Source organism: Toxorhynchites rutilus, chromosome 3, assembly GCF_029784135.1.
Source record: "Toxorhynchites rutilus septentrionalis strain SRP chromosome 3, ASM2978413v1, whole genome shotgun sequence".
In the NCBI taxonomy this organism is placed as follows: Eukaryota; Metazoa; Arthropoda; class Insecta; order Diptera; family Culicidae; genus Toxorhynchites; species Toxorhynchites rutilus.
In genome coordinates this window covers 66,551,707-66,576,445 of record NC_073746.1, presented here as the reverse complement: position 1 = coordinate 66,576,445, position 24,739 = coordinate 66,551,707, and the positions used below count along the sequence as shown (strand labels likewise).

At 39.1% G+C, this 24,739-nt stretch overlaps 1 protein-coding gene across 5 annotated transcripts in view; it reads left to right on the top strand.

Moving 5' to 3' along the window:
- LOC129780073 (P protein) overlaps nt 1-24,739 on the top strand; it is a 248,822-nt gene that overhangs the window by 135,230 nt on the left and 88,853 nt on the right. The gene's annotated exons all lie outside the window — the stretch shown is intronic.

Sequence of the window (24,739 nt, the reverse complement as noted above, 5' to 3'; positions counted from 1 at the left end):
AAACTGGTAAATTCACGATGCTTGTTTTGTGCGGAATTTACTAACGCAAACATTTTATCACTGCTTTTTACAGTCACATTTTTTGCAAATGCTTGGTATTATAAATTATAGGCTGTATCCATAACTGTAAATGATGTTAGAATGAAGCCCAAAGAATGCCAGGGTTTTTATTATTCAACTATTTACAATAAAGTTCAGTAAATTTTCATTAAAAAATGAAGTGTTCGGAATTTGAATCATGCGTGGAAATTTGATTCATTTTCCGAACACTTCTTCAATACTAATTTTGATGAAGATTTCTGCATAAAATATCATTTTTTTTCAACCATTTATTATAGATTCATACCTTTTCTAGCACTTAACATGAGAACAGCAAACAAAATAGTTGAAAGAACTACAAAAACTGAAAAATTAACAATGCTTGATTTTTCTACAGAACTTGCTAACGCTAACATTTTATCATTGATTGTCACTTTTTCGAAAATGCTTATTATTATAAATTATAGGCCGTATCGATACCTGTAAATGATGTTAAAATGAAGCCTATACCCCAAACATTGTCAGGGTTTTCATTATTCCATTCTTTTTAACATAAAAGTTCAGTAAATTTACATTCAAAAATGAAGTGTTCGGAATTTGAGACTGTTCGGAATAGGAGACAAAACGGTATTTTGCCACTTTTCATCAACATTAGCTTGAAAATTGCTCTTTTTTTCAATCGAACAAAAATCCAGGTAATTTGGTTAATCGATTCCATTCATAACCGCTCCAATGATGGAAACTTTTGTTATACTCCCGAAACTGCAAATGAAGAGGTGATGATCGTCATAAATATAAAACTCAACAGTTAAACATTTAAAACTTTCGACGCCCCGTCACCCAGATATGGATGACACTTTCCTCGTTCAAATTGAATAGGATTTTTAAAAGGAATTTGATAGAATAGGCACCTAGTTGTAACTACAGTATATGTAGAAAAATAATAAAATTAAAACCATATTATCATAATATTTATACTATACTTTTTATTAATTTATAGTGCGGATGGTTTGTATGGCAGCTTTTTGCAAAACCTATATAATATGACTTCGGCATGAGTTATTGTTGTCAATTCATCGTCAAATTAAATAAAATATTGCTAGATCATGTAAAAGTTGTCTACAAACTAAGTTTGATCTTCATTTAATAATTTATCCGCAAGTTGGGCTCCGCAAGAAACTTAGAAAAGCCGCTTTGGGCGATGAACGTGTTAAATCATTCGCATATCCATCTTACTCTTACCGACACAGTTCCATTGACTTTGATGCGGGATGCAATGTACTGGTCGAAATTACATACTTTTTCGCTACTTTCAGGACTAAAAAAAAATATTGAAATACAAAATCTTCGTTAGATACTATTCAAAACAACATTTTTCAAAACTTGGCGAAAACAAATTACGATATTATGTAGAAAATATATTCTATACGCTAATTTTCATTCATAATTTCAATTTTATATTTCACCACCATGTTTGCTTCATGCAGACAGGTTGTGTCATTGCTCTGTAGTCGTTAAAGAAACAATTGTCTGTCACACATTACTGTATAGCTCCGGTTTCCGTTGTTCCTACACTCAGGAAAATAATTGATAAATATGACATATTTTGTTGAGAAATATTACTTATTTGCTAGCCATTTTCTTTTATCAGAAATTATTCTACTTTCTGTGCGATCTTTCAGTTTCGATTGCATGCTTACATGCTTACAGGCAACAGCATAAACTGACTTTGATTCAATTTATTATGACAAATGTAATACGAGCACAACTATCATAGTGAATTTTCAGGTGGAATGAACACACTTTTGAAATAAAAGTTATGACTTATGAACTTATAAGTGGTGAAGGAAACTTATATGATTTTATTTAAAGAAAATAGGTCAAGTAGAAATTCAACCTTCAGCAATTCAAAACTGCATTTGAGCTTTGAAGCCTTATAGAGAAAATGTAGGTCCCAAACTCTTGTTGTGCACCCGTGGCCGAGTGGTTAGCGTCTCACATTATCATGCCGGGTGTTCGGGTTCGATTCCCGTTCTGGCCGGGGGATTTTTCGTCAAAGAAATTTCCTTCGACTCGCACTGTGGTCATGCGTATTCAAGAGCTTGCCCCTCGGAATACATTCAAGGCGTGTTATTTGGCTTAAGAAATCTCGACCAAGTATTAATAAATGACGCTAGTTAATGCATACGAAGAAGAAGGTCCCAAACTCTGGTGGCGCATCAACACTGTACATATGTGATCGCGAATTAGCTTCAAACTTATGCAAGAGAAGAGAATGCAGAAATGCAGTTGCTTCCCAACCAGGACGATAGCTTAGGTGCTTATTGCAGGCAGACATCATTTGCCCCATATCACTCCAACCCCTTTTGTCGCATAGTGACCTGGAAATCTGAAGTCCGTTGTGCGGCTTCAGAAGTTGTTTTAGGGGCATCCTTTTGAAAAAAAAACCTATTCATTGTACGAAAGACGTGCCTTCCGCACTTCCACTGCTTATCGAATCATGAATTTCTTAGGAATTTTCGACAATTTATTTTTCCTGAGGTTTTCTGGTACATCGAACTAGTCCTGAGCAGTAGCATATTAGTTCCCCGGAAACTACTTAAAGTTCACCTTCACATATGTCTCGCCATCCACGACATAGAAATATGTACCGGGTCTTTCAGATCGAACGCTCACGCGAAAAAATCGAATAGCTCCTTATAAATATTTTTTTCGCTCCCTCGATGGTAACACTACATTCCTCTCTTCGGGACGATAATATTCGGCTACTCGTTCAGTCTGATCGGATGGGTTTAATGTCAAGATGTACAATTTACAAGAACGTGCATTTTAAGTGAAATCGTATTACTCGAGCAACTGGAGCCTTAATGAAACGTTGTCCTCTTATGATAAGAATTTCAGCATTTCTCGTCGTCTGGGCGTGAAGGACCGTTGCTATGTTAATAAGCCACAAAATTTGGAGGAACTTAAAGAAGCAATAACTCGGATTTTCAACAGCATCGAAGTCGTAATGTTAGAGTTGTGCGTGAAGAATTTTGTTCACCGTTTAAAACGCGTTATCGAAAATGTCCTAAAATAAGTTTTATTTTCGTTTTTTAATATAAAAATCGGTAAAACAAAAGTTTTTGTTATTTATTACGTGAGCGTTTAATCAGAAAGACCCTATAGCTTCCGCACAATGTTTCTCGCTACCATATTCTACTTTTTGTTGCAGTTTCATGCTTTCCTAGCCTTAATCATGCGTAATCCAGCTTGTTTTTTGGCCTTTTTTTACCAGGTGTGCGAGTTGAGAATGTCCGATTCTTCGACATTTTTATATACGGCGAAGTGTTGCTCTGCAAGTATATGTTTCATTGAAGCAAAAAGGTGATGGTCTGACGGAACCAGGTCTATAGAATGCAGCGGGTGCGATAATATTTGCCAATTGAGGGTTATTATTGTGTCCTTCACCGGCTTCACAGCTTTATTTTCTGCCATTTTTTTACATCCAACAACTCATGCAATTCCTCGTCTTAAAAAAGTTTTCAACCATATCTCATACGTTTTCACTGCTGGAGCATGTTCAACATAAGCTTCCACAAGCAAACGATGTGCTTCGACTGCTTTTTTTCTTCAAATAAAAAAAAACAAAAGTAACGAATTCTGCAAATGTTCTTTAATAGGAACGAAACTCGCCATTTTTAATACGCTAATCTACGAAGTTACATTTTTTTTTTTCTTAATTCGATAACGAACGATCCGTTTAATTAATGATTAATTCAATCTTTCTGTTCCAAATCATCCAACGACTCGTAACTTATCTACCGTAATCTCGCAAAGTGACGTATGCGAGACAAAGTTGTCATTTTTCTTTTTTTTTTTTTGTTTTAGATCGTTATAGAATACCAAATCCTTCCAAAGAACTGCGAAGTTTTACAGGAATGTGAAATAATGACCTCGTAAAAGCTTGGAAACGTAGTGGCGTAAGCGCCATTTCTGCTGTGATGTGGCGTAAGCGCCATTTCCCCTATGATGTGACGTAAGGTCAAGTTAATTGTGATGCGATATGATTTTTGATCTGATCTGATGGCATAGGACGAACAAGTAGTGACCGCAAATTTCACATAACAACATCTTTCGTGATGAACGTTTAGTATAATGAGAGTCACATGCCACCTCACCGAAAAGATCGTCATGCCAAATATTTGAATCAAAAACAGTCCATTATGCAAAATCAGTCCAGTCCTTATGCAGTGCTACATTTATAATAGAAATGTTGGTTTAGAACTACAAATCATATCATTAAAAATCTCTGTTTAAAAATCTCGTCAAATATTTAAATTCATTAAATCAAACTCAGCTTATAGGAATAATTTATCCTAGATTGAAGTGTATTGCTTTTCTCACAATTTTCTCACAACCAGTGTAACTAAATATTTAAAACTCATCAATTAAATTGTTGATTCCAAGGATTTCTCAAAAGTGACGATGTTCACTTTCCCTACCTGCTCAATTTCACTTTTGGATGAATTGAAGCTGAGTGTTGATTGAATGGGTTTTGGTGAACAGCTACACTCTTCTAACTCCTCCATCAATACGCATCTTATAACAAAACTCAAAACATCCTCATGTAAACTGTATCGGGTTTACATCGGATAATTTCGGACGGCAACATCTCATTTAACAAGAATGGTTTCAACTGTGTTTTGGATTGGACAAAATCGACAAATCTATCCATAATTGTTACAATCGGGTTCTCAACTACGTTAGCCTGCTCGACGCATGCTACAAAATTAGAAAATGTGTATTATAAGTTGCATGATGATGAAATGATGCTGATTTCGTCATCCATCACCACCCAGTGTTATTTCTGTTAAACAGAAACTCTGCACCAGCGAAACAGTTAAGGACAAAAAATCTTGTTTTTTCTACAATGTTACAGTTTGTTTTACATTTTCCAGTTTTACAGTTTTTACATTTCCAAGTTTTTACTCCCCAAAATCATATTCTTTCCTCCCAAATCCTTTATAACGTCTATCGTCTTTCTCTATCTATATCTATCTATCAGCTACATGCATAAAAGTTCGAGTATGGTGTTTTCCCACTAATTTTCCTCTCTTTTATTGACATTCGTTGATTCTAGATGGCAAAAATGCATTTGACCCTTCTACAAAGTGTTCCAAGTATTCGCGTTCAAAATGATATTCGGGATATAGATAATGAGTTTAGAGAAATCCGAAATCAGGGATGGCATTGCGCATTTCGAAACGAGTAACTCGTTTCGAGAAAATTCAAACTCAAATCGAATTGATTTTAGTATTATGTATCTTTTTCAAGGCAATATTTTCAGTGTACAAAATTTGTCTCGTGGAGAAATGTAAAATTTTTGGCTTCATGAACAAAGCTAACTCAATGTGATCGAAACGAACAAAAATCACTCGTTTTGAAATGCGCAATGTCACCCCAGGATTGTACTGACTGCACTGTAATCAAACGCAATGATGCTTCTTCCTTTTGGAGTAAAATTTTATCACAAAAAAGGTACGACAATAGTTTTTTTTTCTCAAAAATTATGTAGATATGCATAAAGTAAAGTTAGTTAGAGAATAAGACGAACCAACCCAGGAGGCTGAAAGACTTTCAAATGAAGAAAAAAAAGACACAGAATGTAAAACAAAAGTAAAATATTAAAATTATGATCACAAACAGAATGAGGAAAATTAAAAAAAAGCTACTTACTGACACTATCACTGTATATCGTTATTTTCATTGCATATATATAAAAACAAAATTGAGAAAAAAATCGTTGCTACCAGCTTTTTCAGTTTTTTAAAGAATTTTTCCAGCCCTTCCAAAAATATGGTTGGCATCTCTACTTCACGGCAACTTCGTCTAAATCATTAAACATTTCTTGGTCTAAATAGCTAAGCATTTTTCAAATCCAGTTTCTAGAAACGATTGATCTAACAGGAACGGATTCACCGTGGTCAGCACATTAACTTAATGATGAATCTTTTTCGGAGACGGTAACCTAGAATGGGGTGCGGAACTTTCAAAATAGGTACTTTTCATGCGCTTCAAAATTTTTTTCAACTTTCAACGCCAGAATGATTTTCCTCGTTTGATATAATGTTGGTAATGCGTTCTGGATCTTATTGAACCTATAATGTACTTACTCTTCTCCCGAAACAGATGCATCTTTCTTCAGCATTGGTAACGAAAAGAAAATAATCAAATTTCACGCTCATGAACGCAGAGAAATCAACCCCACTCGGGTAATAGGACTAAGCCCAAATTGCAAGAAAGTTTTCACATAAATTATTCAATATGTATTCAGTACACCTCCACCAAAATTATGGAAATGTTGTTTCATACAACGCTTCCGATTTCCTACGCCAGTCAACACCAGGTCAGGTCATGTTTGCCAGCAACCGATGATAAAGGGATTCAAGAGCAAACTCTCCGATATGATGACTGATGTCTTCATACGTGCTGGCAAAACCAGCGAATCAAAATTTTAAAAGCACGTCCTGATATTCCGTCAGCTGTCGATAAATATTAAACGGGTGCGGTCTCATCAATCATTTCGAGTATGTTCCGCGCAAAAACTGACGCTTTTGGCTGGCTCATAACCGACAACGGAGGAAGTAAAGGGTGTGTCACATCAAATTGCATCACGGAAAAAACGCTGTAGAAATTCGCCCAGTAGACCGATCCTTTTGAAAATTTTAGACAGTAAAATAAAAACAACTGTTGGCATTTTCTTTTTATTCATACTTCGAGCCCAAGCCCGTATGCTCGCACCTTCCTCTTTACCCCGTCCACAAGGTTCTGTACAAAGTCAGGTTGTAGTTTTTTTTTGAACAGAAATCCATTTTCTCTTGAAGTCCGCCTCCGATTTGACAACTTTTGGGTTCTTCCGGAGGGCCTGCTTCATAATCGCCCAATATTTCTCTATTGGGCGAAGCTCCGGCGCGCTGGGCGGGTTCATTTCCTTTGGCACGAAGGTGACCCCGTTGGCTTCGTACCACTCCAACACGTCCTTTGAATAGTGGCACGAAACGAGATCCGGCCAGAAGATGGTCGGGCCCTCGTGCTGCTTCAATAGTGGTAGTAAGCGCTTCTGTAGGCACTCCTTAAGGTAAACCTGCCCGTTTACCGTGCCGGTCATCACGAAGGGGGCGCTCCGCTTTCCGCAAGAGCAGATCGCTTGCTACACCATGTACTTTTTGGCAAACTTGGATAGTTTCTGCTTGCGAATCTCCTCCGGAACACTGAATTTGTCCTCTGCGGAGAAGAACAACAGGCCCGGCAGCTGACGAAAGTCCGCTTTGACGTAGGTTTCGTCGTCCATTACCAGGCAATGCGGCTTCGTCAGCATTTTGGTGTACAACTTCCGGGCTCGCGTCTTCCCCACCATGCTTTGCCTTTCGTTGCGTTTAGGAGCCTTCTGAACCTTGTATGTACGCAGACCCTCCCGCTACTTGGTCCGCTGGACGAATGAACTTGACAAATTCAGCTTATTGGCGACATCCCGGACCGAACTTCTCGGATCACGTCTAAACTGCTTAACTACGCGCTTGTGATCTTTTTCACTGACGGAGCATCCATTTTTGCCGTTCTTCACCATCCGGTCGATGGTTAGGTTCTCGAAGTATAGTTTTAGTACTCTGCTGACCGTGGATTGGACGATTCCCAGCATCTTACCGATGTCCCGATGTGACAACTCCGGATTCTCGAAATGAGTGCACAGGATTAATTCACGACGCTCTTTTTCGTTCGACGACATTTTTCCAAATTTACGAAAAATTGACAGTGAAGCATGGCCAACGTGATCTATACACTCTTATCTGATTATAAGCGAAAGCTGAAGATATAATTCCTAAAAATTAAATTTCTACAGCGTTTTTTCCGTGATGCAATTTGATGTGACACACCCTTTACTTTTCTCCCAGGGATCCATGACATCCCACATCAAATTCAATCGTTTTTAACTCCGCGTCCCGTCTAGACTTGTAGCCTATAGAGCGAAATTGGGCGCAATGAAGTGGGTGTGAAGAAGTGGATAAAAAATTCATGAAAATCTCGGCCCAGAAGGGACGACTGTGATCCCTGACTTTGGGGCACCCCTCTGTGAGGGAAGCTTTTTTTTCAGAAAATTTAGTCCAATATTATGGCTGCTCTTAATCAAACGCACAAACGTTCCAGCAGCGAAGCGTACCTCGGTTCGATGAACCGCTTCGCTTCGCAGACATTTCGATCCCCACGGGTTGTATTTTATTTTCTCAACCGCCCACGATATTATTGATATTGGGACACGTTGCAGAATGTCTGTGAAAATGCGACATTCATGACACGTGCTGTTTTCGTGAGAATTCCGTCCTACCGGTTTGGTTCGACTGTGTTTACGTGGGCTCCTAGTTCTGAAGGGTGACATTTTTCCGAAAAAAAAATAGATGAGGCGTGTCTTATAAAACGTTTTAGCAGTTCTCTCGGAAATCGGTTGTACTGTTTCAATGTTGTTTAGCATAAAAGAGCAAACCGGTAACGTTGGCTGCATGCAAAATCGTCTCTGATCATGCAATCCGCACCTTCCCGACTGGGGGTTCACCGTTGAGCTGCGCAAAGGTCATTAACCATGAACATTTGACATGATGTTGCTCGCGCAGCCTGCATCACACGAGACTTTGTACTCCGTCCTCATCGACAATTGCTTTCGGTTAGGTTCCGTCTCTATTAGTTAATACAATCATTCAGCGGGCTGGCCAGCTAATTGACAATCTTCGATGCGCTGTCGCGGTTACAGGTACGTGCGTAGAAAAAGAATATAACACGAAACTAGTGAACAGCAGTTGTATCGTCGTAGAATAGATGGTGATGATTAGACACCATCTCCTCCTCGCCTTTTTGCCGAGTTAGTAGAGAGGGCATCGAAGGCCGTATCCTCAACGGTCGTGTCGGCGAAAAGTGTGTCAATTATGGGGTATGTGTCCTCCGAATAAATTATCCCTTTTCCCCTTGGCAAAATTTGAGTGCTGCTGATTAGAGAAGAGGTGTAGAATATGTGTTAGTATTATTAGTACATACGGCCAGCATCCTAAGCAAACAAAATGATGGCCAATATTTGCAAACTGTTTACTCGTATGTGTTATGTTTCGACGGTTCGCCTCTTGAGTTCATTTTGTAGTTTATATCCAACAATTCTCGCGTGACTTTTGAAAGGTCCGATATTATAAATGTAAACAAATAAAGTTAACGGATGCACACTATTCGTATTCAATCATGCCCTGCCGACTTTCTGGGTGCTGGGTTCGTCATAGGGTTGTCCCAGTTCGTGGTTCATCCTTCTTCTTCATACTCCGTGTATTGTTCGTATCATTCGGCATTCGAATACACCAAGTGCCGGGGATTCTCTTAGAGCATCGTCCTTGCTTCGTACCCAAAGAAGATCGATCAGGGATTTGTACATTCGAGAATTGCCTACTGTGGGAATACTGTGATATTCGTCTTCTTGATGCCAACCTATAGCTGTTCCTTAGTAACAATTACTGGAAAATAAAATGCGGCAGATCCGATACTTTAGAAAGTCATGAGCCACAGAGTAGTTCACCAAAATACTAGACTACATTGATAAAGAAAATAACGAAAGCTGTTTGAAGAGAAAACGGAAAAGGAAATGCCTATATCAAACGTATGGTATTTCCCAATGCTGTCGTAATCCGCACGAACGAACCCAAAAATAGTCTGGGACGTAGCAGCTATGCTAATGGGCATTCTTTGGGAGCCCAAACCAAAAGTGTTCGCTCTTCTCTATTCTGCTGCAGTTTCGGAAACACTGTGTAGAACTAATCGACTTTAAACGAAAAATATTTCACTAAATTCAAGCCCGTGGAACGAACCGGTCATGTCAGCGATTTCTTTGGAGACTTTCGATGCGTGTTGATCTCCAAGCCGCACCCAGAATGTAAAAGCTGAGAGATTGTCAAGAAAATGCTCGGAAGCGAAAACACTATCATTCTGTAACACTACGTGGACGAATAGCTGACAAACGTAGATTCCGCAGAAACAGCTATCCGACTGGCTCAGGAAGTCAAAAAAAGAGTCAAATTCGTTCACATACAAAATCGGGTATGGCCATTGCATAAAGTAACCATATGGTCAAAGATCTATCGCGGGACACAAAAAACAAAACGTTATGTATATACGTTATGTGAACATAACGCATAGTTTAGAGAGTCTCATTTATTCGTGAAACTCTTAACATGTGTCCTAGCAATTAAACCTGACCTGTAATCACTCAGTTGAGATTTTTCGGTGGTTTAGATTTTGTTTACGCATGAAAATCTCTCACTCGGTCAAAGCATTTAGGTCTGGCAAGCACGATTAAAATTCTACAATTTTCTTCCAATTATCGAATGGAATGCTCGAAAATTCCAATCCATTTTCCATCGATGTTAGTGTTAACGTATGCATTAATAAAATGAACAAAAACTACAAAAGATAATTTAATGGACCAAATTTTCCTTAAATGTTAGGTTTATTAAGCCTACAACCAAAATGATTCAAAGCTGTTGATTCGCAGTAGCAGCACTGTCAAGTAACTTGATGAGTTTTTCATACTGCCAGCTCCACCCCACAGCGAAGGAGTTGGACATTCTGAGGCACTTTGTGTCCGCCAGATATAGCCAATCTGGTATTTACAGTATCCTCTCTCTGCCGCTCATTAAGCCGGGAGATCGAAGCAACCGGTCAAATGATGAAGGAGAATCTGGTCCAAATGGACATTTTTGTGCGGAAGCGTCAGACGAGACCGACCGTATCTGAGAATGAAAGACAAAACGTGCTTGATGCTAGAATTCAACGAATGCAAGGGACCGGATACTTTACGTTCCCCAGATAAGTGATGGCGACGAATATATCACCCACATCAAATTCTCCAGGGAGCCGCTCTTCTTTCGAGTCATATGGTAAACTGGGAGATGTACAGTACGAAGTGCTTGCCAGAAGTGGCGAAGGTGATGTGGTCGAACCTGGGATCAGCCCATTATGCCAGAAGGTCACTGGAGGATGGATCGGCTGGAGAGGATGGAAATAAAAGACATCGGTGCGCATTTGGGGCGATTTTCTGAGAGTATTTGTGTATTTTTGCATCAATTCTACCACACGTAGACTATTGTTTTTTATGCGTTGTCAAACGTAAATTGTTTACAAGTTGAACACGGCAATGTTGTGATTTTTTTTGGGAATACCAGTTTTAAGGATACTACGCATAGTAATTGACGCATTTACGTACTCAATTCTAGAGTAATTCATCTTCCCTCTGGCATCTTCGTCTATAGGAATATAATAATGTATACTATTAATGTATACTAATTTTAAGAACAAAAAATAAATAAGAATAAAGAATAAACTAATTAAGAATAAAGTTTAACATTTACGTACAGCACGGCATTTATAAGATTGTTTCTTTTAGGCAGAAATCCACTCTAACATTGGGAGACAGTTTCACGAACAAATATCGAATTTATGGAACATTGAACCATGGATTCATTTTTATGGCTTTGAGTACAAAAATCCAATTCCAGAATACTTTTAAGGAGTGTTCAAACGTTCAATACAACCGAAGAGAGTTACTTAAAAAAAGACCATGCTAATTTTGAAGATCGCTTAGAAATGAATTCCGATATCCGGTTTTTGTCATTGTAACATGTCTGGATTCAATTTTAAAACTCTTGTAGCAACATCTGAGCTTCCGCCTGTCATCCGTTATTTCGAATCTACAATCGGAAAGCTGAAATAAGAAATTGGAAAGCTTGGATTCCCTCATATACATTCTGAATTGAAGCCTGAGTATGAATAGAAAGTTAGTTTTTGAATTATGCAGAAATTTGTCTTTCATTTGTATGACAGCTCCCCCTTAGAGAGGGGGTGGAGTGTCACACCACCGTAAAAACATTTAGTGCACCCTAAAACCTCCACATGCCAAATTTGGTTTCATTTGCTTGATTAATTCTCGAGTAATGAAGAAGTTTGTGTTTCATTTGTATAGAAGCCCTCCTTAGAGAGGGGGGTGGAGAGCCTAGCCACCATAAAATCAGTTATTGCACCCTAAAGCCTCCACATGCCAAATTTCGTTTCATTTGCTTGATTAAATCCCGTGTAATGCAGAAATTTGTGTTCAATTTGTAAAATGAAATTTAAATCCGAATCAGAATGTTATGTGAGGTTAAGATCATAATCTGAATTCAGGATTCTCCATTTAAAAATTTGCTCATTTTTTGCGTATCACTAATCACTAACCTATAGCTTGAGTATCTGAAATAAACAAACTGAAGTGAGAAATGAGGGTACAGAATCTGAATCTGTTATTCACATGCAGAACTCAAACGAATATCTAGATGAAATACGTATTTGGAATCTGTATTTTTTGTGGAACATAGTTTTTTCTACGAATTGAGAGGAAAATGGTATTACTTTCATTTAATTCGAATTTCAAGGTGTTTCTATAAACTATGATTGATATTTTTAGACATAAATAAACAGTTAACTCATAACCGGTCAGCAATGTGTTAAATGAGAGTGAAATATTTACATTGACATAAACATTGAAGTGGGTCAATTTGTTTATGTCAATGTTATTGCTACCTTTCAATTTCAATCTCTAGAGCGATGGAGCATCATTCACTAACGCTATGGGACGGAATTGAATTGCTTGTTCCGATCAGAAGCGAAATGCTATCGATAAATTATTCTCCATACCCGCCAAACCATTACGAGGCTCAATCTTCTCCCTGGCCCGAAAGGTTGGTGTCAATTAACTTCTATTCGACGCCAGTGCCGAATTGTTCCAGCAGATTGAGATGGAACGGCGATCGTCGACTCTTGGGCTTCATTTCTCATACAGTTCCAAAAATCAACACTGACTTGTATGATTCGCATTTATTTTGGTTGAGCTATTTACAACTCTGTTTTGGTTTTGACGTAAGACTACGTCTTTCATTTCTGTACCGGGGTGTAAGTTCAATGTTTCGAAAATGAGAGAGTGACGCTGGAGTGCAAGGTTTTGCACGTTAATACCTCTTTACCGGCTGAATGGAGCGGTATAATAATCACTTCATCCGAAAGATAAAATGTCAACGAGTTATATGATTGTCCCTTATTGATCTAAAAAATCGTTTCAATAGCTTAAAAATTGCTTTGAAAGCAAACTATTGAAATCATCATTGCTCATTGATGATGATTGGTGATCGCAATGTGTTCCCGAACACGGACGCAAAATCTAGGCACCTGGAGAAACCGTCAGCGAATACATGCAAGCTGCGACTTCTTTTGCTCGCTTGCATTAGTGTTTGGGAAACCATAGCGGACACATGCAAGGCATGAGTACTTTTACTCGCATCAGTTTCTGTTCTGCTTTCGCATGGAACAGTCATGAAAAATTGTTTGCGTGTGAATGCGTCCAAGCGAAGGAATATTCGTGTTCCCGTGATGCAATCCAATTGACGAATTTACGCAAAGTTAAATCAGTTCATGCGACACCTACATTAGAGTTCAGAACTACAAAAGTGATGATGTTTGTTTATTCTACGTACTGAAAAGCAAGATTCGGTCGTGATTATTCATTTTATTTCTATTTAGATTCATTTCAACCATTAAATTAAAGTCTTCAGTATATGGTAAGAAAGTTAGGGCTTTGTATATTTACGATGATTTCAACACGCGATTGGACCAAAATCGTTGATAATCTTCGAAAATTTTGAGTTTGATAATGCATACAGGTTATGAATACTGTGGATAATGGTGATGAAATCGATATCACATTAAGTTGGATTATATCATTGATAATGAAAGGGCCGATACAAGAAGGATTTGCAGTATTTTCAGCGCAACACATGCTACTCATCGTTTATCTAGTTGTAAAAAAATTAAGTTACAACACTTATACCAAGCCATCCTTCAGAATATACATACCACATTGTATAATGGCGAATTTTATGCAAGGTTATATAGACTTTACAGGGAAACTTCGATATAACGTACCCTCGTTATAACGTACCCTCGATATAACGTCACTCGATATAACGTACACATTCCCAAAGTGTAAAGGAAAATTTTTTTCAATATTTTTTTTCTGATAAAACAATGAATTACCTATATTGTGATGCTAAAACAAGTTTTTTACCTTCAATAAATCCCGAAATACAGCTGGTTTTGTGATTCCGGATTCTAAATGAATCAAGCTTTAATCAACAGTGCGAAGGAAAACACCATGAGAAAGGCTGGCTTCGTCTTCTGATTGAAGTTATTCATTAACTTTACTAAAACAGCAACACAATAATGTATTATAGACTACGTTTGTGAGTACTTTATTATGCTTCGATATAACGTACAATTCGTTACAACGTACAATTTTGAAAGTGAAATGTACGTTATATCGAAGTTTACCTGTATTTCGTTTTCACCGTGAAGTGGCGCCCTCAGTTTCTATTCTGCGCATGGAGTGATCATGAAAAATCTCGTATTATTCTCACGAAAACAAAAGTGAATCATGTATCAAACATCTTCAGTTGCTTTTACAAGGCCACTCAAATTCCATCGGTTCGTTTCAGGACCACCAACAAGTTCGAAAGGGTTGACTTTTATGTTAATAACAATTCCATATTTTTACTCATAAAACCATAAACTAACAAGAAAACTTTCAGCATCTTTCAAAATATTCATTCATTCATTTAGAATTGATTCAGATGCAATTTCGAATAAATGATTACCGAGCCAACGGTAGTCCTACGTTTACATTGCGGTTATATCACAGATATAACCCAATTCGTGTTTTTTTCATTCGCCTCAATTCAAAAATAGAAAAAGGGCAAGGCTTCAATCATTTAATTGGGGCTCCCGGGATTACGATCTATCAAAATTAATCACATCTAATTGTTAAAATTCGCGTGACACGATAGCGAATGAACCTTGCCCTGACCGTAATAGCCAGATTATGGTTACCCACCATTTGGAAGGGGACCACAGCCAAGGAATTACGTCTTTGGAGCACATATATCGGTGTTATTATCATCATCATCATCATCACCCATCGCACTTTTACGTCGTGAAGATGCTCTGCTGTGAGCAGTGAAGCGGCGACGTGTCAACTTTCGGGGTAATTTCAATCAATAAAACACCACTTGAGCAAGATGCTGCTGTGACGATCATTCCGCTGAATCATCCAGGGTGGGGAGAGGATTTTATTGGCGCAAAGCCCCTCACGCGCCGCACGGTATCATCGGCAGCATAAAGTTGCAACGACAACGCCGTGGCTGACCTCACGGTTTGGAAGAAATAAAACCCAATTTAAGGCACTTGTTTTGTATTAATCCTCGTCGCCATTCCGCGACCGTACCGTGTCTTGTGAATTCACATGTGTTGGAGTTTCGTCCAAATGGACCGTTGACGATCGGTAGAACAAATCTCTAAACATCTGAGAAATCAGCTGTACATTAGCAATACAACTTGGGATGTGATGAGGATGAAATCAATCCCAAAGTACACCGGAATCGTTTGACGGCATCTATCGGTTATTGATCGATTTATGTAGTGTGAAAAACCCTTAACTGTCAAAGTTTTATCACATTCCGTTCTTTGTCAATGTTCGAAGGAACAAATGTACTTAATCTTCTACACCAGTTTCTAGCGCTAATTTGTATAAGCTTGATTGACATCTAATTCTGACATTACTTTCTGGTGTACACCAAATAAACACTATTGGAGGCATTAGGCTAAAGTTACTTTGGATCGGAGTACGCACGAAAATTTGATTGTACGAATAGGAACAAACAATTTTGTTCGATAGAAGCTAACGAACTCGAACGAAGCAAGGGAGAAGCAATGTAACCACACCAATAGAACTCAATGTGGTTGTTTACATTCACTATTGCATACAATTCGTACGACCACTTTCCTGCATCCAGTGTCACCGCCGCCTTATTCAACTCTCTTCCTTATCCGCTCTTCCTCCCCAATCAATAATTTAATTCGTTCGTTCGTCACGAACCAGCTCGAAAATTGTCCTTCAATAGTTGCTCCCTTGTTCAACCTGTTGGTGTGCACAAAACAGAAGCCTTTTGTTGCCCTTTCCATGGCAAAAAATCGAATGAATCACGTTTGGCGTGTTGTGGAGGTCACAAAGAATGAAAAGCATGAAGCTTTCCCGCTCAAAGTGGAATCGCTAACGCGAAAAAAAAGACGAATCCCCTCAATGAGTGAGTCGATGTTCACGCGATATAGGTACACCGCGTGTCACCCATACCGGCTACCGTTGAATATCTTGCATAAATTCAATTAAACATTCCGAGTCGTGTATCTGCTCGATCAATCGACTTTGAAGGAGTATGTGAACAAATACAGTTTATGTCATTGGTGGAGAAGGTGCGCCACTGTGGGAATACTTCTTTTAACTATCAATGCATAAGGTGGAGAGATTCTGAATGCCCCGTGTACAATGGCAGAGCGTTAAAGATAAGAGAAGTTCTTGTAGTTATTCCAACGTATTCTGAAATATCTATTTCGCTTTAGTTCATTTGAAAGAACCACTTTTGGATCAAAACGAATATTTGCAATTCCAACACATGTTTTGCATACTAGTTTCTTACGTCATAGCGACAACTCTGAAGAGAAAATGAACGGACACAACGAGCGGTCGTTTATACATGCCTTGCTAATACCCCTTTATTTCATGCTAAATTATTCACGTACTTTCTAGGTTGATTGTTCATTTTCTAATTTTATAGTACGATTATTACTATTAACGTAGGACTACGTGTAACAGAAATGAATATCTAAAAACTACACATGAAAGAAACAATGAAAGGTTTTGAGAGCACGACAATTTCTTGATTTTTGATTTTTTTAACGCATCTATGCCAATTAGGAAAATTATATTTCTCAAACAGATCATTCAATTGTTGTAAAATATCAAGCATTATCCAAACGTGCTAAATTCCACGTTATGATTGGTCCAATTTATACTCTTCAAATTGAATCGACCAAAAGGAGCTACTAGGGTAGCAGCGAGCACATTTTGAATCCACACCATTGCAAAAACAATCGTAGCTAACCATCGTGAACCGTTCTATTCAAGGGAATAAAGAAAATGAATCTTCAGTTTATGATCTGCTATCGTGCTGAGCGGACATACGAAGTTGTCTGCTTCAGAACGCACTATCAGAATATACACAAAATAAACTGTTTAGTGCAGAACTTGCTCTGGCCGGGAGAAACAAAACAGAAGAGAAATATTTCTAATTGTATTTGCGGAAAAAATTCTTCCCGCTTCAGCCTACCCACCAAAAGTAACACACAGAGATTTTGTCCGACGCGAAGGCTAAGTGCGGAATTGCTTCGAATGGTCGATAGTATGGTGTGACCACAATCTTGATTTTTGTTTTTTTAATTTTGCTCCTCGTCGGTTTGCGAGGACAATAATAAATCACAAATCAATTATCTTCAGTTGCTTCGTTCAAAATCCTTCATCAACATCGCGGTCGTGCCCCAAGCAGTTGACGTTCAGCCTGAGAGAAAGAAAAGTCTGCTCCCATACATACGAAAATTTTTCCAACTCTTGGAAAAGATGCTTTTATTTGTTCACTAGCTGACCCGGCAAACTTCGTCCCGCCCAAAAAAAAATTTGTTTGTTATCAATACCTTCAAACATTCACGTTTTCTTACTAAGCGCAAGTTCATGGATCCAATCGCAGAACTGTTCATTGATTGATCTTCTAATCGACCCCGTTGAATTTATCTTTTACTAAAAAATTCCTAGTACTTCTACCAAAACTCATCATTATAATATTAAATTATTTTCAGACACAGACCCCTCTCTCTTCTCCCCTTTATAGAGGAGGGAGGAGTGTCTATTAACCATAGAAACGTTTTTGCCCCCTAAAATTAACATGAAAAATTTGGCTCCATTTGCTTGATTAGTTTTCAAGTTATGCAGAAATTAGTTTTTTATTTGTATGACAGCCCAACCTAAGAGAGGGAGAAGTATACCATAGAATCATTTATTGCACCCCAAAACCTTCACATGCTCGTTTGTTTGATTAATTCTCGAATAATGCAGAAATTTGTGTTTCATTTGTATGGCAGCATACCACCCGTAAATAAGGTTCTTACTGTTGACAAAAAATTGTTTTATATTTTTCTCGCTCCGTGAGTGTTCACTTTCTTCACATCACTTTCCTTCCATTTTATCGAATCCGCGAAAAGTTTTCTCATGTTTACTCCAGAAATATTGATGTTAAAATATACTAATCAAGTCGGATAAGCAATTTGGTTATATCCGCTTTCTTTTTCCTAACAGATGTTTACTAACTAGCAGCAGCAGTAACAAGAACTAGTGCGACATCTTCTCGATCTAGAGAGGAAATTCTTTGCGAAGTCCATAACGGAAGTCAGAAAATTGGCCTTCGAACTGGCGGAAAAAACGGACTGAAGCATTCGTTCAATAAACCATCTCAGATGTCTGCAAAATCCTGGCTTAGTGGTTTTTAATATGTAATCCGGATCGGTCATTACGGATACCGGAGACTACTTGAGACAAGACGAAATGAAAAAAAATATTAGGCCGTTCTAGGGGATTTTAGTCAAACCTTTTAGTTCAATCATCTTCAAATAATTGAGAGGTGGAGGGGTTCTTGTTGCCGTTAAAAGTAGCCACAGGTGCAGCTCGGTCTCACTACCGGAATGCAGTCAGCTTGAGTAAGTTATTGTTCGAGTCAAGCTAGCATCTCGCACATTATTTATCTGCTGCATATACTAGCCCATGCTGTTGCGATCCGCACCATCTTTGATCAGATCGATGACATTGATTGTGTTATGGTGCTGGGTGACTACAATCTCCCATACCTAAGATGGCAGATTGACGAAGACTTGGACGGATACAAGCTTATCAATGCATCTTCAGAACAAGAGCTAGCACTCATCGAATCACAGCTTGTTTGCGGACTAACACAGATCAATCGTTTTACAAGCGCTAATCAGCGACTACTCAATTTAGCCTTCATCAATGCACCGGACGACATGGAAACCATTGAACCTTCTCAACCGCTTCTATCAGTTGATCCTCATCATAAGCCGTTCATCGTTTTGCTCGACATTCGCAGCAGAGAGCTACATAGCCATACAGAGCAACAAACCGTTATGACGGCTATGAACTTCAGGCGTTGTAACTTCAAGTCATTGAATAACGCTATTGCTCCTATCGACTGGCAACTCTATTTAGTAGGTAACTCGATAGATTCAGCCGTATCATCCTTCTATGCGTGGAGGCGATCTGGCGTAGTGGTAACATCCATACCTCTCACGCAGAGATCACGAGTTCAATTCTCACTCCCGACATTCTTCCAAAAATGGAAGTAAAAGTGACGAACCAGCCGAAATGTGCTGAAAGTCACTATAATAGAGAAAAAAAAGAAAAAAAAAATCCTTCTATGCTAAACTTTCCAAAGTACTTGATATATATGTTCCACGTGTACGACGCAAGCCTGACGTGTCAATGCGAAGGCCTTGGTGGACTGCTGATCTTCGCCATATGAGGAATGTGCTTCGAAAAGCAATAAAACGTTACTTCAAGACGAGAACCATGGCTGACTGTATCACTTTTCGCAGTATTGAAATTTCATACACGGACCTTCTCGCTGAAAGCCACAGGACATACATGTATAGAGTACAAAATCCGGCGTCTTTCTGGCAATATATCAGGTCACTGAGAGGAAATACGAGCTTTCCACCCAATATGGAATTCAACGGAACAATTTCTAGTTCGTCTAGCGAAGCAGCCCATTTATTCGCCAACTTCTTCCAAAGCCTATTCAGCACAGCGGCACCCGAGTTGTATCCAGGATGTTTTGAGCATATCCCAACGTACGACATCAATATTCCTGTAATTTCGTTTTCACTCGAGGAAGTTCAAAAAGCGCTGGAGTCGATGGGCTACCACCGCTCTTTCTTAAGTATTGTGCCTCGCCTCGTATTGGCTTCGCCTGTCGCTTGTCTTTTTAATCGGTCACTTGTTGAGAAGACATTCCCGAAGATTTGGAAAGCAGCTCGAATTGTTCCGATTCATAAATCGGACAGTGCTCGTCGTGTCGAAAATTACCGTGATATATCGATATTATGTTCACTCGGAAAAGTTTTTGAAACCATGGTTCAGGCTATACTGCATAGAGCAGCACACTCGCTTATATAATAGCAACAAATCTAATGTGCTACACCCGCGTTCTTTTTGGCATTCTAAGGCATTCGATACTGTTCCGCATGACTACCTAATTGAAAAACTGAAGCACATGGGATTTTCCAGAACACATAACGGGATGGCTACATTCATACCTCACCAACCGTCAAGCTGCAGTATGTGTCAACTCAGTTTGCTCCGGAAATTTTATCATCACGTCTGGTGTGCCACAAGGAAGCGTGCTTGGTCCATTCATTTTCATTCTTTTCGTGAATGATCTATGCTTTCGACTGAAGTCGCCGAAGAAAACGTTTGCTGACGACCTCAAATTATATCGAGGGATTTCATCCGTTCTCGATTGCCTGGCTCTGCAAAACGACATCGACGAACTGATGCTGTGGTGCTGTGCAAATGGTATGGCGATGAATATCTCAAAATGCAAAGTGATCTCATTTTCACGGCGGATCGACACAATCAACCATTCGTACAACATCGGCAACAATGCGTTGGAGCGGGTCTGGGCATCACAATAGACTCGGAACTGCGATTTCAAGATCATATCTCAGCCACCACAGCTGAAGCATTTGTGGTGCTTGGATTCATTCAAAAACAGACGTTTCAATTCACGGATGTGTATAAGACACTGTTCTGCACACTGGTTCGCAGCATCCTTGAGTATGCAGCTCCAATATGGGCACCATATCAGACAGTACAAGCTGCCAAGTTAGAGCGAGTACAGAAGCAATTCATTCGGTATGCCTCAAGACAGCTTCCATGGAGAGATCCTGTTAACTTGCCTGACTACGCTTCACGCTGTATGCTCATCGGTTTGAAAACCTTGTCAACTCGTCGACTCAAGCTCCAGCAAACCTTTGAATTTGACATTATCGAAGCAAATATTGACTGTTCTGAACTGCTTCAACAGATAAACTTTAATGTCCCTGAACGAATTCTACGAAGCTTTCCCACCATCAATCTGCCATTCCACAGAACTGATTACGGAGAAAATGACGCATACAACTCATGTCTGAGATTTGTTATGTCCACGATCCTGGTATGTTTAAATATACTTTTAAGGCTATAATTAGAGACATAGTTTAAGTATCAGTCTGTACAATTTTAAATCGAAGACGAGGACAATAAATAAATAAATAACTATTTGAAGACCTCCAAAACTTGTTGAATACATCACCTAGGATTTCCAAATGAAACAGTTAGTGTCCATCTTTCCCTTCAAGTGTCCATCTTTCCCGACTCTGTCTCATTTTTTAAAGATGCCGACCATGTTAATTTTGCAAAATTTCGGCCTCAAAAACAATTTCATTTTAAAAAAGACTTAGACTGTCGATTTGTGATAAGATAGATATAAATGTTTGGGAAATTAACGAAAAAAGTAGAAGGGTCTGAGCCTAGGGGCACGGACGGAAGTTTGACGTAGGGCTGTGAAGGTTCAGAACACTTGGTTATTTTAAATATAATTCTTTTCATTGTTCAGAAATCTATTAGTTTAACTCTTTTTAAAATGTAAATAGTAGCCTTGAAAAGGGCTGTTTGTTGTATGTACTCATAACCTTCAAACGGTTTGTAACGAACAAAACAAAGAAAGACAATAAACTTCTGGAAGGAAGTTCAACTGTCTAACTGAAAATGATTAATGAATATCAGTGGGACACATAACAGGGTGGAATGGTAGATGACGTATATGTGAATCGGTAAACAAAAAAAAATATCGTCATTGATTACATTGAATATGAAATTTATGGCGAAGAAACGAAAAAACAAGTTGAAAATACCCACGATTTCGTGATATTTTGAGGTAAAATACACATGAAATCATGAAGTTGCTTTATTTTTAATGGATAGGTATAGTATTGTGATTTCTTTCCATTGTCTTATTCTTATTATTAGGCATCGTGAGCAGTAGCTTTTTCGGTGAAATAATGTTCGTTTGCAGACTATCACAATCAGGTCGAATTGGTTCTACTGCTCAATCTATCATAGAAGGAATTGAGTCATCGAGAATCATGAATATAAGCCATGAAAAATATTAATATTTCATTTCGTCTTGCACACATCTTGCTAATTTGTTAGATAGAACGAATTATTGCCCGCAATTTTATGTTACATACAACATTCATGGGAACGAAGTTGGAAGAAAGAATGCATAACACATGATTTACTTTCGCATCCGCTAGCAAAACATGCCTCTTTTATTTGTTAAATTGCTCACTTGTTTTATTATTTCCACTGTTGATGTCTCAAATGGGCAAAATATGCATTTGAAAAATATTAATAAACGTAACAATTTTTAGTAGAGTGACCCCTCTATATTGAATTCAAAGACATAGTCCTACGTCAAAAATTAATTTTTATTTAAGGTGTCCGTCTTTACCACCCTTCCCCTATTCCATCTGCAATGCATAGTTTCGACCCACGGAACACGAAGCTCGATGTCATCAACGCCATGAAAGATTTTTCTTTTTCGTTCAGAAATTGATAGTTCCAATACATATTTTTCGATCTCAAAAACTTTTCCAATTTCTCGCATTAAATTTCCGACAACCGAATCGAAATAGGTATGTAAAAGAAAAACTTAAAAACAACAGAAAGCAATCATGCATCTCATACGCGAACCTTTCCATAAAATGTGATAAACTGCGGCATTCCAAGCTGAGCCGGTTCGAGTCATTCGCCCCTAGGACGTAAGTTCACCGGATGGAGTCACGTCGGGCACCCGTCCAGTGTCCAACCGGCTGCGGTAACCCGCCAGCAAGCAGCATACACAATTATGTGGCCGCGATTGTGATATAAATAAATCTTCTCTGGCAAGTTCAATTCAGGCCGGTTTGGGCGGCTCCAGCAACAACAACAAAAACACCAGTAGGAGAAGAAAACCAAAGGCGATCCTCTCCTCCTTCTTGGCCATATGTACGTATGTACAACGCACAACTAAATTAAAACAACGCCAGGGGGTAGAAGACATCTCGCTAGCTGGAGAAGTTGTTTGTGCATCATCTTCAACAGGGAGAGCAGGACTATTTTTAGCACCAGCTTCAGATCTTCGCCTCCATCACTACAAGGTCCTAAGTGACCATAATAGGGTCTATCAGTCAACCGCGAGTCATTGCATATTTTCTATTAATTGCCCCGCCGTGCACATGTGAAGTCAAGAGGACGTTTAACCAGCTGATTATCACATAATTGCCGAAGTCCATCAGAAATGAGTCATGATTGATTTGTGCTGTTAATTGACTATGGTAACACGACGCTTAGCAAATTTGACTGCGCAGGGATTACCCGGTCAAACTCTTTTAACAAGAAACACATGCTGCCGGTTCCTCGTGTGTTCATCGTTCCGTTTATGCAAATGACCGCTTTTGGTGCGGCCTTCCCCGGGCAGCGGAACGTGTTTGCAATGTGCGATTTCGATGTGTTTTCTCTTCGGGTTAGCATCTCTTTGTGAGGAGGAAATTTGATCGCTCCTTGTTAACTCATCTTTATCATCAGTTGAAACAATTCCAATTGAAAGTGATTTGGTGAAATTTACCTTGACTCAGACTCTTCGAACCGGTGTCCCTGCCAGGCGAACGTGACCGGAGTTGACTATTGCGAAATCTTAAAAGACACCCATGTAAGCAGTGATGTGTGAATTACGAATGAATTATCTGTTGGTCGGTTCCTAACCTCGGTAACCAGGCGTAACATTGGACGCAACTCTGCCGCCTCGCGTTTGTTTCACAGGCAAATTTACGCGTGGCAGATCGTGATAAAGGGCATCAGTTCAGCCTAAGGTCACGATCACTTTTCCCTTTCCGCGGCACAGTATGTGGCCTGCCCCTCGGACAATTGAAATTTATGTCTTTGCCTCATCAAAACCCCATCGAGCAGGACGGAACGTGTGCATTACTTTCGCGTCACGTCTCGCTAAGCTAAGTCACTCGCTGGTAGGCAAAATAGGTCGCCTCTCGTGTGCATATCTAGGCGATAACGGTGGGAACTTCTGCCCCGCTGAATAATCGCCGGATCGCCGCTGGGACGCGGTGAAAATTGATCCAATTGCGCAGATCAGCCACTGGTGAGAAGCTGTCCTCCGTCCGGCTCGTGTTCCAGATCAGCCCTCGGCTAAATGTCAATTGAAGATAAGTGTCTGTTTCGATGTGTCTTAAAGACTTGATGAGTGGCTATTGACTCGGCCTAATTGATGTTGCTTATCGTTGTTTCTCATCGTGAAAAAGTTTTTTTTGTATTATTTGGTCGGTGAAGATATCATGCCATTCAATTGTTCATTAATTTTATACTTCAAACTGAGTGTTTCATGGCATTTCAGCACCGACGACATTCGCGTTGTTGAAGAATGCACACAATGATTGTAGTGTCATTTGATAGTTATGCAATGGAACAATACAGTACTGAAATAGATGTCGTGCTATGCTATATTTTTCTTTCTAACAGTAATATACTCCACATTGCTATCAGCCCCAGCCATTCGCATTTCAG